The following is a 19643-nucleotide window of genomic DNA, read 5'->3' on the forward strand; positions in this document are numbered from 1 at the left end:
AGATGAAGTGCATTTTGGGCACAAATTGAAAGTAGCTAAAATGAGATGGCCTTCTTGGACTTCAAGCAAAATTTAAATTAGTTTAATTTTTCTGAACTACCCATTGTGAAGGTACAGCATCCTATCCTAGGCTTTAGAAAACTGTCGCCATCAGAGTAGGCTTTTGAACTCTTCCTAGTTTTTGATTTTGAAGTGTATGTACATATGTGGTATATGTATGTGTGTAGAAATGGAAAACATTCTGAGTTATTCAGTAGTGCCGTAATATTGTTAGAGGGTGGTAAGTCATGTTCTTTTTTATTTGATCTTAGGCAGAATTTATCAACTGTCTAGTGAGCTAAATGATTAATTGATTTAGCCTCAGTTTTATCACCTTTAAAATTTGAAACTATTTGATCGTTAAAACAGTTCTTCTCAGCTTTAAATATTTGATTCTGATTTTGTTTCTGCCTAGACACAGTTACAGTCACCTGTACAGACACTAAAGAGGATTTTTATTCCTCCAACAAATGCCTTTGAAATACTATGTTAAGATATAACCAGACAATTTTATGGTGTGGTGATCATTTTGAATGCATTATTCATTTTACCATATAGCCCTGCTATATATATATGGTACAAAAGGAGAATGTGGGTGTGTTGCTTTTGTTTTTATTGATTCATAGTTTAAATATGCTTTAGTACTTCTGGTTTTTTTAGCTTGGCAGTTGTACATTTAAAAATTTTGTTTTGGTAGTTACCTTGCGTCTATACTCTAGATATTTTTTAGTCTGGGTAGGCTGTGTCGGCAACCTATTGTCAGCTCAAACAAATCTTTTCTTGGGTTCACATTGAAAGTTACTTTACATGTGTATGTAGTTTCCTTTGTGTTTATATAAAAACCTGAATTAACAGTGGGGATAGATGTTCCTTACAAGCATACAAATAGAAGTAGAAATCTGTTTGATTCTCATCAAAGAGATATCAGTGGCATTTTGGTTCTATTAAAAGCAACTGAAAATAGTGCAACCTATAGTCAGTATGTTATGCATCTAAAGTGGGAGTTAGCAAACTTTATACATGTAGAAAAAATTTTTTCAGTCAGAAAATCTAAATTGCAGTAGCTCTTTATTAGGCCTTTGAGTCAAGGTTGAGGCCGAAATCTATTGCTTTGATACTTTTTAACTGAAGATTTAAAAAAGTGAAGTCATGCAGATTTAGCTGAACAATGTAGATTGGGAAAAGGTATAATTAAAAATTACGTATAGCTATACGCTTGCTTCAAGTATTTAGACTATTCACAGTTGATTCATTGATGCAGCAGGTATAGGACACTTACTCTGTTAGGTCCTGTGCTAAGGGCTAGAAATTTAGAAAATCCTTAGCCAGTGCTGTTTGTCTTTTATTCTGTCTGTAATATTGTAATCGAATAAGATCCTTTTGGTGAGAGTAAGAGGAATTATTAGGGTTGTAAACCCTATGTCTGGAATTAGAGAAAGATATAATTCAATTCTGTTGTCTCTTGTTTTGTATATCTAGCTTTAAGCAGGCTCTTTGCCTCTTTGGTTTACTCTCATGTGCTTTTCAGTTGTTTTCTTTGCATACAGTGATGTGGCATGATTGTTATAGTTAATAATCTTGACCAGGTGCTTTTGTGTTTAATGGGGTTGATACTTTCTAATTCCTGCCAGTGTACATCTACCATGTGCAGTGCTTTGTACATTGTAGGTTTTAGATAAAATCCTGAAGAAGGTTGGTCCCCAGAGTTCCAAGTTTAAACAGGCAATGTTTTAGTGTATTAAATGCTTTGTATTGTCTCATTGGGTCCTCATAGCCTTATAATAAAAATATGTTATAGAAGACATTGGCCAACCTTCAAGGCACTTGAGGTTATATGAGACGACTGAAACCCTTGAAATAATAGGATTATTCAAGTACCTTTGGCTCTAGTGACTTCTGGAGGTCTGACACATTTTCCTGGGCCTGAAGTAACACCTGGTTTTCTCACTTAGGCTGATTAGCAACAGTTTTCTATTCTTCCTCACTTCTTAAATATTTTATGGAGAATTTATATTCTGGGGGTATTCATGGATTCAGGGATCCTCAAAAGTTCTAAGGATATAGCCAGCTCAAGGATGGTCTGATAGACATATTCAACTGGTGCTCCTCTTTAAAGAAGATGACCATTAAAAATGAATTCACTTAAAATGGACTAACGTTTCATAAGTAAAAGAGAAAAGGATTATTTAGGATTTTATATTGAAAGTAAAATTAAGAATTATGAAATTAAGTTTCTTAAACCTTCATCAAAATTCAGTTATATGGCAGCTATTTGTTATAATAAGGCAAGAATCAAATAGATTTTAACAGATTTTGTCCAGTGAAATTGTGGAATAGGGAGATGTTATACTTCACTTTCTCACGATCACAGGAGGATAAATTCTTATAAAAATATTTAAGGACTTAAATCAGTTTTACTGAGGTTCTCTTTATAAAATGTTCACTGTGTACTTCACATTCAGCTTCAAGAATTGCTGCTATTTTGTTAGCCTTGTTTTATCCTTTCTCCATTTTGTCATTCACTAACATTTCTTAATCCTTAGATATTCAGAACACTCACTTGAACCTCCTGTCCTGTTATCCTTGTCATTTGCCACTCGTTTTTGCTAGTTGACCTAGATCATTTCCTTGCCTGTAATTTTAGTAGTTCTTTTTTTAATTCTTTATATCGACTTTAAAGATCCGCAACGTCTTTTTGACAGATTTGTTTGTAGTTTTACCTTGTAAATGATTTACACTGTAGTACTACTACTAGTTAATGCTTCATTTGGTGCATATAGATACTGTATTGTCCATGGGGTGGATGTTTGAATAGAGACTTATTTTTTTGCCATTGAAAAATGGATATTTTGGTGTTGTGACAATATTTGCTCACCACCCTGTATAATCCTGGGGATTCAGATAATCATAAACCATCTCCTGTATTAAGTTCTGTGTTATGGATGCTTAAGTGGTTAAAGAGTTAAGTAGAGTAATTAATGAAACCTAGAGCAATCAAGGGTTTAAGGAAGAAGTGGAACTTGAATTGGCTTCGTCTTGGCTGGGTAGGATTTGGTTATGTTTAGAAGGGTACTTTGGATGTGGAGAATTAAACAAACAGTATTTTTAGAAGATACTTGTTGGAAATTGTTTGGATAGGATGGGTATAGTCAAGTAGTAGGGCCCAGAAGTCCAGACTGTGGCATTTGGTATTGATGTGTTAGGAACTGGGACCAGCTAAGGATTTTAGTTGAGAAGTAAAATGATAAAATCTGTTTGGAAAACATTAGCTGGGGGAGAGTAGAGGCAAGGTAAGGATATAGGAGTCTGTTGCCATAGTAATTAGAACTTAGTCTTGAGCAGAGTCAACAGTACAGAGAAAGAGGGGGTAAATCAATTAAGATTATTTCAAAGGGAGAAATTGACAGCCCTTTTAGGGTTGCCTCTACTGGAGGAAAAGTGGAGCCTGGGTTTGAAGAATGAAGGGAAGAGATGAGAGCAGATGTCCAAGGCTTGTTATGTTGGTGCCTGAGCCAAAAAATGATTTCTCAGGGGTTCTCCCCTCATCTCAGCAACTCTACTCCTTTTTTCTCTCTGACAAGAAAATCGATCCTATCTCTACATCTCTGAGGTTCTTCTCTGTTCTACTCTCTCCTTGCTGGAGGACCTTGTTTTATTCATTATTCTTTCTCTGGGATCTTTATTCTCTACCTCTCCATTGCTTCACTTTTTCTGCCTAAAAACTGGATGACATTCTTCTATTCCAAAGGAACCTTCCTCTATCCTGTAAGCCTCCATTTATCTTTCGCCTTTACTGGTGAATTTCTTGACAGAATTGTCTGCCTTATTTACTTTTCCTTAAAGCTCTCTGGATTGGCTTCTGTATCCTCTGCTTTACTAAAGCTGTTGTTTCATAAGTCACAGATGACTTTCAGAGTTATCCTACTAGATTCACATTATTTTCACCACCACTCTAAAAACAGTTCTTTTTTGACTGCTTTCTCTCTTTTCCTCTTTAATTCTCTGCAGTCACATCTACTTTCATCGATTATTTTACTGCCACTCTGCTGTATGAAAACCCTCTAGACTTGACTTCTGAGCATCAGATAAAGAAATTCTACTTGCCAACCAAGCTTCCCTTTTAGTGCCAAACATGCGTTTCCTTCTGTGTTGATGATGGCATTATCCTCCTGCTCATTTCAAAGCTGGAAACCTTGGAGTCACTTATTTATATGATCAAAGCACATTTGAGTGCCTCTTCTGTTCCAGGCACTGCTAGTAGAAAAGAAAGGCATAGTCTGTATTTTTAAGGAACTTTACTGTATGAGGAAGACAAGTGTAAACAGTGACAGTACGGAATACTAAGTGATCTGGTAGGTGCTGTAGATGTCTTTTGGGAGTGTGGAGGAAGGCATGCCTGGAATAATCAGGAAGAATTTCATAGAGGGATTATATGTGATTTGAGCAGAGACATGCTGGTATGTAACATGTGCAAGTTTCAGTAAAACTTTTGATAGGAATCTGGGAGGAGTGGGGTTGTCAGGAGATGAAGTTTAAAGATAAGCCTGTGTGCCATGCCGTAGAGTTGAATTTTTATGTTACTTCTAAATTATACATGTTCCGTAAGTCTTTTTCATTTCTTCATTCCCATTCTGCTATGAGGTCTTTATCACTGGTCTTCATATAGTTGTCCTCTCCAGTGTGTCTTATATAAAGTTACTTTTGATCTCTAAAATGAGAAATAACTAAATCTCTGGTTAAAGATTTATCTTTAATGCCTTATTCTTCTCTGTTTGCTTACCAAATAAAGCCTAAATTCAGCGTCTTCTTATATAGGACCCCCCATCGTGACTTTTCCAAATCTCAGATGCTGTAGTCTGGGCATCCTGGGTTCAGCCAAACTGAATTGGTAGTGATGTCTTGCTCCATACTGTCCCCTGGCTTATGCCTTTATTTTCCTAGTCTGATTTCATCTTTACATCTTAACAGTGTGTAGCATGGTGCCTTCTTTGTATTAGACACTCATATTTATAGAGTAAAAGAATGAATGATGCTATTATAGAGATGCAAGTTGGAGAGGGAGTTAATTTTAGGTTATGAGATGGTGGGTGGAATCTCAGCTCTCATCAATGTACCAAATTTCAAAACTGAGGAGGTTTTTTTTTTTTTTTTTTATCTTCATCTCTTTATACACTCAATTTCTAAAGCCTTTGAATTTGAGCTCTCTAATATCTCAAGCATTCACTTTTCTCTTATCACTTTCAGTCTCCTAATTAAATGTATTAAATCATGATTTTACATCTGACCAATCTCTAAGTGTATACTGTGCTGTTTATTTGGAGAAGTCCCTTAAATCTCTGAGGCCCAGTTCTTTATCTCTAAATTAGGGCTAGTACCGAACTTGTAGGGTTGTTTGAGAGGATACAAAAAACTTTTTGAAGCAACTAGTTCTGAAGTAAGTGCTTAGTAAGTCTTGTATTTCATGGCAAGAGCAAAATGCATTTTGAAAAAATTGAATTTTGAGAAACATCTTTGTATTTTTTGCTCTTGTCTCATTCTTCAAAACTTTTTGTGCTTATTTGATTAATTACTGTTGACAGTTTGTATTTTTGTTTAATAATTGGTAATTTGATCCATTTTTGTTTGATAATCAGGAGAATTTAATTTGGACAATAGGATCAGTATCTTTCTGTACCCTATTAAGTGGTGTAACTTTATTATGTTGCTTTTGCTACTTGTCTTTTGTCAGGGGTATAAATTTCATTCCCATCTCCTGGTTTTCAGGGAAGCCCGTTGAAGGAAGACCCCACCTCTTTTCTGGTGGTGTGTTTGATTTTCATTCAACAGTCATTTCTGAAACGTTTTTAATGATCTCAAATGTAGCCTTTTGAAGAAATTGTTATGAATTTTTTTAGTTAGAAATGTAATAAATATGGTAAAAAAAGTCAAATTGAAAAATGGAATGTAATAGTCTTTATCACCTCTCATAGTCTTTCATTTATTTTCATTCTTGATATTCTATTAGAATTTTCTTTGTAAAACATTTGCTAACACAAGTGGCCTGATGAAAGTATTATTCAGTATTTTGGTTAATATGTTAAGGACATCTTTTCATATGGGTCTGTAGATACATGTCCATTATATTTTTTTCATGATTGAAGTTTTTATTGAGGTAAATATAGATTCACATGCAGTGCTAAGAATACGGAGAGATCCCCTACATACTTTGCCTTGTTTTGCAAAAACATCTAATATCACAGCCAGGATATTGATTTGATGTTGATATAATCCACCAGTCTCATTCAAGTTCCCCTAGTGTTTGTTTTTCTTATTTTTTGTTTTCAAAAGAAAATTCTGTATTTCTATAAGGATATATTCCAGATGTCCCGTGTTACTTGTACTCGTGTGTGTGCATATGTATATTAAGTTCCCTACGTTTTTATTCCCTGTAGGTTCCTATACATATCACCACAGTCAAAATACTGAATAGTTCCAACTCTCCTGTGGCCCTTTTATACCACGCTCATCTCCTTCATAACGGCTCTTCCTTCAATCTTTGCCAACTACTAATCTGTCCTTTGTTTCTAAAATTTTGTCATTTCTAAAATATCATGTAAATGGAATCATACAGTATGTAGCCTTTTGAGATTGTTTCTTTTCACTTAGCATAATTCTTTGGAGAGTAATCCAAGTTATTGAGTATGTCATTTTATTCCTTTTATTACTAAATGATATTTCATGGTATGTACATACCACACTTTGTTTAACTATCTATCTATTGAAGGACATCTGGGCTTATTCTAGCTTTTGGTTATCAGAAGTAAAAGTGCTATGAACGTTTGTATACAGGTTTTTGTGCAAATGTAAGTTTTTTTCATTTCTCTGGGATAACTGCCCCACAGTACAATTGCTGAATCGTGTGGTAATGGCATGTTTAGTCTTATAAGAAACTGCCAAGCTGATTTCTAGAGTACCATTTACGTTCTCACCAGCCGTGTTTGAGTGATCCAGTTTCTTTGCATCCTTACCATCATTTAGCATTGTCACTATTTTTTAGCCATCTTGATAGTTAATGTAACAGTATCTCATTATGGTTTTAATTTGCATTTCCATGGTAGCTAATGATCTGAACATCTTTTTGTGTGCTTATTTGCTGTCTCTGTGTTTTCTTTGATGAAATATATTTGTATTTCACATATTTTCTGATTGGATTGTTTTATTTTATTTTTACTTTTTACTGCTTTGAGGGTTCCATATTCCAGATGATCTTCATTCTTTATAATGGGTATATACGAACCATAATTTAAAAATATTGCTTCCACTTATAATTTATTAGAGAACCAATAAAATCATACATACTTATAGTTAATAAGTTGAAATATTTTAATGTTGTTGGTATTAGGTAAAATTTCTTTATTAAGGCTTCTAAAGTTCTTTCCATAGCTCCAGTGACCTTATTTATATAATATACTGTAATAATTTGTTAGAGATTGCTGGAAGGATAAAATCCATTTTGGATTAAATTAAAAATAATTACTGGTTATATGATATCCCCTCATATACCAGGAAGAGTCTGAAGGTAGTCTTTCTTTGTAAATTATGAGAGTATATTCCCCTTGTCATTTCTAATTTCTCTTAATGTTGGAATAGGAGCTGTAGAAATCCCTGGTGAAAGTAGGCGATGTGCAGTTTATATCGGTACCCAGTAAAAATAATAGGCATTGATACCATGCTAATAATCGTCTTTGGAATTTTACATCCAAAGGCATACCTTTAACTTCGGAGTTGGTTCAATTGACAATGTTTTGAATCTATTTTTATAATTAGTATATCAAGGAACAGCACTTCGACCATGCCATGATCTATAAAGAATTGCAGAGCCGTTGGTGAGAAGTAATGAAGTTCTACATTTAAAGTGCTTTTTAACATAGTGGAGCTTTGGGAAAGAAGATACTAGTGGAGGTAATTAAATTGCTGAAATTAGGTCTTTTGTGGAGTAGATAGATATTCGAGTTATAAGTGAAGTCTTGACAGGTATCTTATTAATTCATAGCAGTGTCTGTGGAATTATTTTCTAACGATAAACTGCTGATAGTGGAATTATCAAGGCAGCGGATTAATTTTTTGTGTGTCTTGATGTGTACCTACTTCTGTATGGCTTTCTAAAAGGATTGTACCGTTTGCACAGGTCTAAATAATGTGTGAGTCTAGCGTTTGCCATACTTTGAAAGCAAAGCCAATTTTGGTAGCATCAATTTTTTTTAAATTTCTTTATTAAGTGGGTATATAATGCTACCACAGATTGATTTAATACAACTTTATTGTTAAAAAATGATTTCTATTCGTTTATATTTTTCCTATGACTTTTCTGTCTACATCCTTTGCTGACTTATCTGTTTGGATTTTAATGTTTTCTAACTGTTATCCTTTTAGCTCATTAAATATAAATATTTTTTCTCAATCTTCTTCATTTTAATTAGTGATTTTCTGTAGTTGTATAGCTGAAGTTTCATATTTTACATAGCCAGATCTGTGTTATGGAATTATTTCTTTTATCAATTCATAGCTTATTGCTCTTCTGTGTATTTGATATGAAATCTTATTGACTTGTAAAAATTTAAAGAAATCATATCTGCTACAGTCTTACTGATTTAATAGGGATTTTATTTTATATCTAGCACTATGCTGATGATAATTTCATAGTGCCCTCAATATCCTTGTTGAAAACAAATTCTTAGAGCTGTAGAAGGAATGTTTCCCTCTATTATCTGTTCTGCCTAACAAGTTATTGTCAAATTTAGCAGGCTTTAGATAATTGCCATCTGGCAAAGCTGATGCACTCATCAAACAATAAACATGTCAGGGGATTAGGAATCAGGGAGTGGCTTGGCTGGGTGGTTGTAGCTCATAGTTTCCAATGAGATTGCAACCTGTTGCCAGAGTTCCAGTCATCTGAAGGCTGGCCCCCATAGGGCTGTTCACAGTATGTCACTGGCTTCTCCCAGAGTAAGTGATCCGAGAGAGGAGAAGGAACTAAGGAAGATCCAAGGGGACACAGTCTGGAAGTGAATACACAAGGACATGAAAACCCTGTGGGTGGGACTCTTTGAGAGCCAGCTAGGGGGCTGGTTGCCACAACCATACAACATCAAATGAATAGTTTAATTAAAGGAGAAAGCTTGAGTATACAAAATAAACAATGATGAACTGCTTTCACTTTTAAATTGAACTAATGGACTTCGTTTTTTCAAATTGAAATTTTGAATAGGTATATGATTCAAAAATATGAAAAGGTAACCATTAAAGTATCCTTGTACCTTGTCTGTTCAGGTAACACCTTCAATTCCTGTGGTCTCCCACCTTTTTATGACAAAAGTAGCAGGTTGTTGTGCACACTTGATTTTTCACTTAATATATCATTGAAGTCTTTTCATTTTAGAACATTGTTTTTTACTTGTGGATAGTATTCTGTTGTATAAATGTATGGACATTTTCAATTCAGATAATTCTTTCAGTGAAAGCGAACAACAATAAGCAATTTTGAATGTGTGCAAATACAACCGTAGGATAAATCTTGAGACCTGGAATTCTGCATCAAAATTAAATGTTTAAAATTTTGAAAGATATTGCCAAATTCCCCATTACAAGAGTGTATATATTTACACTCCTTATCAGCAGTATATGAATGCGTATTTTCAGTGGTGATTTTTTACTTAGTTTTTATTTTTAATTGTGAAATACACATAGCATAAAATTTACCTTTTTAACCAGTTTTAAATGTGCAGTTCATTAATTTTAGCTATAGTCACATTTTTGTGTATCCATTCTTCAGAACTCTTTCCATCTTGAAAAACTGAAACTAACCATTCAACAACTTTCAGCTTCCTTCTACCCAGCCCCTAGAAACCACCATTCTACTTTCTGCCTCTGATTTTCACTGCTCTAGATGTCTCATGTAAGTGGAATAAAATCATTCAGTATTTTTCTTTTCATGACTGGCTTATCTCACTTTATGTAATGTCCTCAGAGTTAACCTATGTCTTAGCATATGTCAGAATTTTCATCCTTTTTAAAGCTAACCCATTGTATGTAATATTACATTTTCTTTCTCCAGTGGACACCTTTTAGCTTTTTTGAATATGCTGATATGAACATGGGTGTACAACTATATCTTCAAGATTCAATAGGAATTTTCAATGGAAGTACTTTTTATAGCTGAGGATGAAAAAGAATTTAAACATTTATTGATACTTAAAATAACTTAGAATTAGGATATTTTGTACTTTTTTAGAATTTTCTAAAGTTTTTTTTTTGTTTTAAAGTATAGACTTTAAAAAATCAAACCAGCATCCTACAATTATATCATTTTTACATAGGAATTTTTTCAGTATTTTAACTTTGAATATATATGACCTAGGTAATTATAAATTTAAAAAGCATAGTAACTACATTTAAAAAATTAAGATACAACTCACATATTGAAAACTTCACCCTCTTAAAAGGTACAACTCAGTGGCTGTAGTTACTTTTCCAGAGTTGAAGAACCAAAACCAGAACATTTATTCACCCCAAAAGAATCCCTGTAGCAGCACATACTTCTCATTCTCCCCTCCCTCAGCCCCTAGCAACTACTGTTTTAGTTTCTGTGTCTATGGATTTACCTATTCTGGGTGATTCACATAGAATATTATATTAACCTGTGGCCTTTGTGTTTGACTTCTTTCATTTAGCATAATCTTTTCAAGTTTATCCATGTTGTAGTATGTATAAGTACTTCTATTTTATTGATAGATAATACTGCATTGTTTGGATAAACCAAATTTTGTTCATCCATTGATCAGTTGATAGACATTTTGTTGTTACCACTTTTTTGACTGTTAAGAGTAAGGATCCTAATGGACATTTATGAACAGGTGTTTTGTGTGAATATATACTTTTAATTCTCTTGGGTATATTCCTGGGCGTGGTATTGCTAGATCACATGGTGACTTTCTATAACATTTTGAGGAACTGCCAGACTTGTGCACAGTGGCTGTACCATTTTACAATCCCACTAGTAATGTATGAGGGTTCTAATTTTGTCATATCCTTGCCAACACTTGGTATTTTTAAACAGTATATCTATTCTATTGGGTATTAAGTGTTACAGTATATCATTGTGGTTTCGATTTACATTTCCCTGATAATTAATGATGTCAGGTATCCACATCCTTTGGTGAACTTATTGACCAAAATTTGTACAGGTTTGGAGAGTCTTTGTAAATCTTTTGTCTATTTTTTAAATATTGGGTTACTTTTTATTGTTGAATTGTAGTAGTTTCTTATATATTCTGAATATAAGTTCCTTATCAGTTATGATTTGCAGATATTTTCTCCTGTGGGTTTTTAAATTTTCTTTTTCATTATTATTATTTTTTTTAGGCAAGGCAACTCTTGGTTGACCTCACAGATTGCAAGGACCTTGTCAGTTTACAATTCCTTATTTTTAAAAATTTTTTATGCCTACAGCACCTGATCTTCCTAGGTGGTATCCCCTCCAAGTACTAACTAGGCCCGACCCTGCTTAGCTTCTGAGATCAGAAGGGATTGGGCTTGTTCAAAGTACCATGGCTGTAGACTTAAATTTTCTTGATGGTATCCTTCAAGCACAAAAGTTTTTAATTTTGATGAAGTTCAGTTTATTATTTTTTTCTTTGCTTGTGCTTTTGGTTTTATATCCAAGAAATCATTGCCTAATCCAAGATCAGAAAGATTTACTCCTATGTTTTCTCCTAAAAGTTAAATTTTTAGCTCTTAGATTTTGGTCTTTGATCCATTTTGAATTTTTATATGTGATGTGAGGTAGGGGCCCAGCTTCTTTTGCATGTGTGTATCCAGTTGTCCCAACATCATTTGTCGAAAAAGACTGTTCTTTTCCTATTGAACGATCTTGGTATCCTTGTCAAAAATACAGTATTAACCCTCTTATCTTCCAGGGATATATTCCAAGACCCCAGGTGGATGCCTGAAAGCATGGGTGGTACCAAACTCTATATTACTGGTTTTTCCCTGTATATACACATCTGTGAAAACGTTTGATTAGTAAAGCAGGCAAAGTAAAAGATTAACAGTAATAATTAGAATAATTATAAACCATGTACTGTAATAAAAATTATGAGAATGTGGTATCTCCCCCACGGCCCCCATAATTGATCCTGATAACCTACATGGCTTCTAAGTGACTGATGGGTGGCTCGTGTATACAGCATGAATATGCTGGACAAAGGGATAATTCACATCCTGGGGTGACTGGAACAGGATGGCCTGAGATTGTATCACATTACTTAGAACAGCATCCAGTGTAAAAGTTATATATTGTTTATGTCTAGAATTTCCCATTTAATGTTTCAGTCTGTGGTAGAGTGTAGGTAACTGAAACTGAAGGGTGAAACTGCATAAGGGGGAACCTATTGTGTGTATGGATTTATTTCTGGACTCTTAAACCTGTTCTACTGATCTTATATGTCTATCCTCAGCCAGTGCCACACAATTTTTGATTGATGTAGCTTTGCATTAAGTTTTGAGATCAGGAAGTGAAATCAGAAAAACTGTTTTGTATTTCAAGATTGTTTTGGATATTCTGTGTTTCTTGCGTTTTCATACAAATTTTAGGAATCATTTTGTCAGTTTCTGCAAAATAGGGATATTGAGATCGTATTGAATCTGTAGATCATTTTGAGGCTTATCATCTTAGTATTGTCTCCAATTCAGGAATATGAGATACCTTCCTGTTCATTTAGGTCTTTTAAAATATCAGTGTACAGTTTCAGTGTACAAGTTTTGCACTCCTTTTTAAACATTTATTCCTTATTTTATTTTTTAATGCTATTGTAAATGGAATTGTTACTTTTGTTTTTGGATGGTTCATTGTTAGTATATAGAAATACAGTGGGTTTTTGTATATTCATCTTGTATCTTTCAGTCTTGCTGGACTTATTAGTTTGAATAAGTTTTTTAAAATTTCGTAGGATTTTCTATATATTGATTGTGTTATCTGAAAATACAGTTTTACTTTTTCCTTTCTGATCCTAATAATTTATTTCTGTTTCTTGCTTGATTAACCTGACTAGAACCTCCAGTATGATGTTGAATAAAATGGTGAGAATGGGTATGCTCTTAATACTAATCCTGTGGGAATGCATTCAGTTGTTCATTATTAAGTATGATTTTGAGTTTTTCATATATCCCCTTTATTGGATTGAGAATGGTCCTTTCTATTTTTAATTTGTTGAATGTTTTCATCATGAAAAGGTGTTAGGTTTCGTCAAATGTCTTTTCATCTATTGAGATGATCATGTTTTCTCCCCCTTCATTCTTTTAATATGGTATATTACACTGATTTTTATTTTTATTTTTATTTTTGTATTTTGAACTAGCCTTGCATTGCTAGGATAAATTCTATTTGTTTATGGTATATAATATTTTTTATATGTCATTGTATTTGGGTTGCTATTCTCTTGAGTATTTTTTTTATCTTCATGCATAAGAGACATTAGTCTAGTTTTCATGTGATGTCTTTGTTTTGGTACAAAGTAATATTCTCTCAACAGAATGAGTTTCACTTCATTTTTATGTGATTAGTTTTATAATAATTATTTTCTAAGTTTTCAATTAAAAATGACTTTACCAAGCACATTTTATTGTAATTTTGCATTTCGAAAATTGCCAACATTAACTGAGACACAGTGTATTTATTCATCACTCAGTTATTTTTTTATGTGCCAGGCATTCTTAAGATGAGAATATGGTGGAAGTTGGAGCAGGGTAACATCTGTTAGGCTGAGAGAAGTGTGATTTACGATTCCAAGGATGGAAATAGCTGCTGCTTTAGGAGAATAAGGTGTTCAATATGGCATAATTAGGCCGGGAGAGTTGGACAGGACAGGGATGATACAGAGAGGGTAGTAAAGGTCTCGATCTCTCCCTGAGTTCTCCCATTTTTTTGTCTAAATGATTGAAATTATATATTTTGTCCACTTGTATTTGTGAATTCGGATTTTTTTCTCCAGTATTAACCTGTTTCTGATTCTTCATTTTGGCTGCTACCAAGAAAAAGCATAGATTGAATTTCATCAAAAAGTCATAAGAATCTTTCCAAATTGTTATGGTGGATTTGTTAAAATTAAACAGTTAAAAAAAATAGCATTTATTAGTATTGTATTTAACTTTATTATGTTTGTTCTCTTCTATAGTAAATGTGAAGTAATTTAGCTAACTTCCCCCTCAGTTGAGAAATAATTACTATGATAAAGATGAATGAAGTGTCTTATATTGAAAGGCAGCTTGGGATTGTAGAGAGAATGTGGACTTTGGAGTTGGGCACATCTGAGACCAGCCTGTGTTTGCCTTAGTTAGATAAGTGACCTCTTAACTGTAGTTTCTTAATCTATAAAATGTTTTGAAAATTAACTCAGCACAGTGCATGGCACATGGTGGGTACTTGCTGTTATATATCATGCTTAACATATATTGAGCACCATATGCCAGGCAGCCAGGCTCTGTACTAAGCACTTAATAAATATTATATCATTTAATCCTCAGAACCACCCCATGAGTTGCTAGGTACAGCAATTAATTCAGGTTTGTTTACACATTGGAAAGTGGAAGCTTAGAGAGATTGAATGATGTCCCAAGTGATGGTGCTGGGTTTTCGGCCAGGGCCATGTAGCCTCAGAACATTTTCTCTCCGCTATGCTGCCTCCTGTGTTGCAAAGGACTAAGGGAACTGTTCATTACATGATGTATTATAAGTGGACTCTTATTGTAAATGTCAGTTTGGCTTAAAAACATGAATAAGATAAATGTCATCTGCAAATCTGTCTTGTACTTCAAAGCCAAATGTTAACTTCTGTCTAGTTAGTATAGGGATTTATTTTTGTCTGACTTTTGAATTATATCTATTTACTAATATATAACCACGATATAAATATAACTATAAAGTAATGAAATGTTCTTTCAGTTTCTCATACCAGATATGAATGTTACATTTAAAAAATACTTAGGAAGCTCAACACTTTAAAAAAATTGAGATAAAATATAAGTAACTTAAAGTCCACCATTTTAACCATTTTAAAGTATACAATTCAGTGGCATTTCTTATATTTACAATGTTGTACGGTCATTACCACTATCTAATTCTAAAACATTTTCATCCCCAAAAGAAACTCATCCATTAAGCTGTCATTCCTCATTCTCCCTTCCCCTCAGCCCCAGGCAACTGCTGATCTTTTTGTCTTTATGGATATGCATATGCTAGACATTTCCTATAAATGGAATCAAAGTATGTGGCCTTTTGTGTCTGATTTCTTTCACTTGGCATCTTGTTTTCAAGGTTCATCCATATTGCAGTATGTGTTAGTACTTCACTCTTTTTTTGTGGCTCAGTAATGTTCCATAGTGTGGTTAGCCCTCATTTAATGTGTCCATTCAGCAGTTGATGGACATTTGGTATGTTTCCACTTTTTGACTGTGATGTGTAATGCTGCTGCTTTGATAGTTGTGTACAAGTTTTTATTTTATTTAAAAACTTGTTTTTAAGTCTCTTGGGTATATATTCAGGAGTAGAGTTGCTAAGTCATATGGTAATTTTGTTGAACTTTTCCCTCCTTTTATTTATTTTTTATTGAGGTATGATCGACATACAAAAAGCTATACATATTTACTATATACATCATGGTGAATTTGAAGATAAGTATACACCTATGAAACTGTCACTAGATATAATGCCATACACTTAATCATAACCTCTAAATGTTTCCGCCCTTCCTCTTTTTAACACTAAACAAAGTTTATTCTCTTAACACATTTTTAAGTATATAATACACTGCACAGTAGATCTCTAGGACTTGCTCATCTTGAGTAAATGAAACTGTACCCTTTGACTAACACATTCCCAGGCCCCCCTCTCCACGGCCCCTGGTAACCACCACTCTACTTTCTTGTGTGAATCTGACTATTGTGGATTCCTGACATAAGTAGGATCATAAAATTTGTTTTGTGTCTGGCTTATTTCCCTTAGCATAATGTCCTCTATGTTCATCCATGTTGTAGCAAGTGGCAGGATTTCCTTAAAAAGAAGGCTAGGTAATATTCCACTGTGTGTTTAATACCATATTTTCTTTATCCATTCATCTGTTGGTAGACATTTAGATTGTTTCCAAGGCTTTGCTGTTGTAAATAATGCTATAATGAACATGGGAGTTACCTCTTTGAGATCCTGATTTCAGTTCTTTTGGATATATGCTCACAAGTTGGATTTTTGGATCATATGGTAGTTACATTTTTACTTTTTTGAGCAACCACCATACTGATTTCTATAGTACAAATTTACATTCCCGTCAACAGTGTACAAAGGTTCCCTTTTCTCCACATCTTTACCAACATTTATCTTTTTTTTTTTTTAATAGCCATCTTAACAGATGTGAAGTGATAACACATTAACACATTGTGATTTTGTTTCCCTGATGATCAGTGGTGTTGAGCACCTTTTCATATACCTTTGACTATTTGTATGTCTTTTTTGGAGAAATGTCTATTCATAGCTTTGCCTATTTTTAATTGAATTATTTGTTTTTTGCTATTGAGTTTTAAGAGCTCCTTAAGATAGTTTGGATATTACCCCTGTATCAGGTATATGATTTACACATATTTTCTCCCATTCCATAGGTTGCTTTTTCACTTTGCTGATTGTTTTCTTTGCTGTGCAGAAGCTTTTTGGTTTGATGTAGTTCTTTTTGTATGTATAGTTTTCCTTTGTTTCCTGTGCTTTGTGCTTTGGCGTCATATCCAAGAAATCATTGCCAAGGCCAATATCAGTAAGCTTTTCCTTTTTATTTTCTTTCAGGAGTGTTACAGTTTTAGATCTTATGTTTAAACCTTTAAACCATTTTGGGTTGATTTTTGCGTGTGTTGTAAGTTAAGGGCCAATTTCATTCTTCTGCATGTGGATGGATATTCAGTTTCCCAGCATTATTTATTGGAGAGACTATCCTTTCCCCATTGTATATTCTTGCCTCCTTTTGTAGATCAGTTTACTGTAAAAGTGTCGATCTGGGCTTTCTATTATATTTCATTGGTCAAAATGTCTGTACTTAAGTCTTTTTGGATTATTACAGCTTGGAAATATATTTGGAAATCAGGAAGTATGAAGCCTCTTATTGTGTTCACTTCTTGCTCAATATTGCGTTGGCTGTTCTGGTATCTCTTGTGGTTTAGTGTTTTTTTTTTTTCTATTACTGTTAAAAATGCCATTGAGATTTTGATGGGGATTGCTTTAACTCTGTAGATTACTTTGAGTAGTATGGATATTCTGACAATTTATGTGTCTTACAATCCGTGAACATGGATGTCTTTTCCATTTGTATCTTTTTCAATTTCTTTTAGCAGTGTTTCATAGTTTTCAGTATACAAGTCTTTCAGCTCCTTAGTTAAGCTTATTCCTAAGTAGTTTATCCTTTTTGATCATAAATGGGGTTGTTTTCTTGTTTTTTCTTTTCAGATAGTTATTAGTATAAACAAACCCCACTGGTTTCTGTTGCTTGCAGCTTTACTGAATTTGTTTATTAACGTCTTTAGGTTTTTCTATGTAGGTATCATGTTACCGGTAAACAGTTTAAAACAGTTTATTTTCTTTTCAATTTGGATGCTTTTCATTTATTTTTCTTAATTGAACTTCCAGTACTCTGTTGAATACAAGTGGTGAGAATGGGCATCCTTGCTCATTCTGGATTTTAGAGGAAAAGTTTTTGATTTCTCTACTGTTGATTATCATGTTATCTGTGTGCTTTTCATATGTGACCTTTATTGTGTTGCAGTAAGTTTCTTCAATACCTAATTTGTTGAGTGTTTTTATTATGAAAGGGTGTTGGATTTTGCATCAATAGATGCAAAAAAAATTGCATCTGTCGAGATGATCATGTGATTTTTATCTTTCATTATGTTAATACACATTGGTCGATTTTCGTTTGTTGAACTGTCCTTGCTTCCTAGGGATAAATCTGACATGGTATATGATTCTTTTAATGTGGTAGTGAATTTGGCTTGCTGATATTCTGTTGATGTTTTTTGAATCTATGTTTATCAGGGATATTGATCTTTAGTTTTCTTTTTTTGTGGTATCTTTATCTGGTTTTGGTATCAGTGATGGTGGCCTCATGAAATGAGTTTGAAACTATTCCCTTTATTTTTTTGGAAAAATTTAGAAAAGATTGATATTCTTCTTTCAGTATTTGGTAAAATCCACCTATGAAGCCAACTTTCTGGTCTCTGGACTATTCTTTGTTGGCAGACTTTTTTTATTACTAATTCTTTCTCTTTGGTTATATTGGACTTGTTTAGGAGCCTCCAAACTTTTTTGGGGAACCACCAAATTGTTTTCCACAACACTGGTATTCTGTTCCCACCAGCAATGTAGGAGGGTTCTAATTTCTCTATGGTATGGCCAACACTTACTAGTTTTGGTTCATTTGTTTGTTTGTTTTGATTATAGCCATCTTATTGTAAAGTGTAGCTCATGGTTTTGCATTTCCTTAATGACTAATGCGCATCTTTTCATGTGCTTATTGACTGGCCAGTTATCTTTGGAGAAATGTCTAAGTCCTTTGCCCATGGGAAAAAAAATGAGTATGAATTATACATAACAAAATTTATCATTTAAAACATTTTTAGGTGTATATTTCAGTGGCATTAAGTACATTTACATTATTGTATAGCTATTGTCATCTATCTCCAGACTTTTTTCCTTTATTCAATTTTTAATTGGTGGTTTGTCATTTTGTTGTTTCACCGTGGAAGTTATATATATATTCTGGATATTAGACCATTACTAAATACGTGATTTCCAAATTTTTTTCCCATTCTGTGGGCGTCTAATCACTCTTGATGATGTCCTTTTCTGCACAAAAATTTTAAATTTTGATGAAGTGCAATTTACCTATTTTTTCTTTTGTCGCTTGTGCTTTTGGTGTCTTTTCTATGAATCTGTTGCCAAATTCTAGTTCATCAAGATTTACTGCTGTGGTTTTTGTAAGAGTTTTACAGTTTCAGCTCTTGTATTTAGATCTTTGATATATTTGAATTTTCTTAAATGGTGGGAAATAAGGGTCCAACTCATGCTTTAAAATTTTAGCAGGTTTATTGTGTAATTCACATGCCATATAATATACCCGTTTAAAGTATATAATTCAGTGTTTTTTATTATATTCATCAAGTTGTATATCCATCACAATCTAAATATTAATAAATTGCACCCCATTAATAGTCACACCCCTCAGGCCTAGACAACCATTATCTATGTACTTTATGGATTTTCACATTCTGGATATTTTATATGAATCAAATTATATAAAATGTGGTCTTTTGTGACTGAATTCTTTAACTTAGCATAATGTTTTCAAGGTTCATCCTTGAAATATGTATGATATATGTATCATACATATATCAGTACTCCATTTCTTTTTGTGATTAACACTCCATTGCATGGATATACCACATTTTGTTTATCCATTTATCAATTGATGAATCTTTGGTTTGTTTCCACATGTTGGCTATTATGAATTCTGCTCTCATAATTTATTTACAGGTTTTTG

The 19643-nt window shown here is 33.4% G+C and overlaps 1 protein-coding gene across 8 annotated transcripts in view; it reads left to right on the forward strand.

Moving 5' to 3' along the window:
• NSD1 (nuclear receptor binding SET domain protein 1) overlaps window positions 1–19643 on the forward strand; it is a 134783-nt gene that overhangs the window by 3440 nt on the left and 111700 nt on the right. The gene's annotated exons all lie outside the window — the stretch shown is intronic.

The sequence above is a fragment of the Rousettus aegyptiacus genome, unplaced genomic scaffold, assembly GCF_014176215.1.
Source record: "Rousettus aegyptiacus isolate mRouAeg1 unplaced genomic scaffold, mRouAeg1.p scaffold_m13_p_7, whole genome shotgun sequence".
Lineage (NCBI taxonomy): Eukaryota > Metazoa > Chordata > Mammalia > Chiroptera > Pteropodidae > Rousettus > Rousettus aegyptiacus.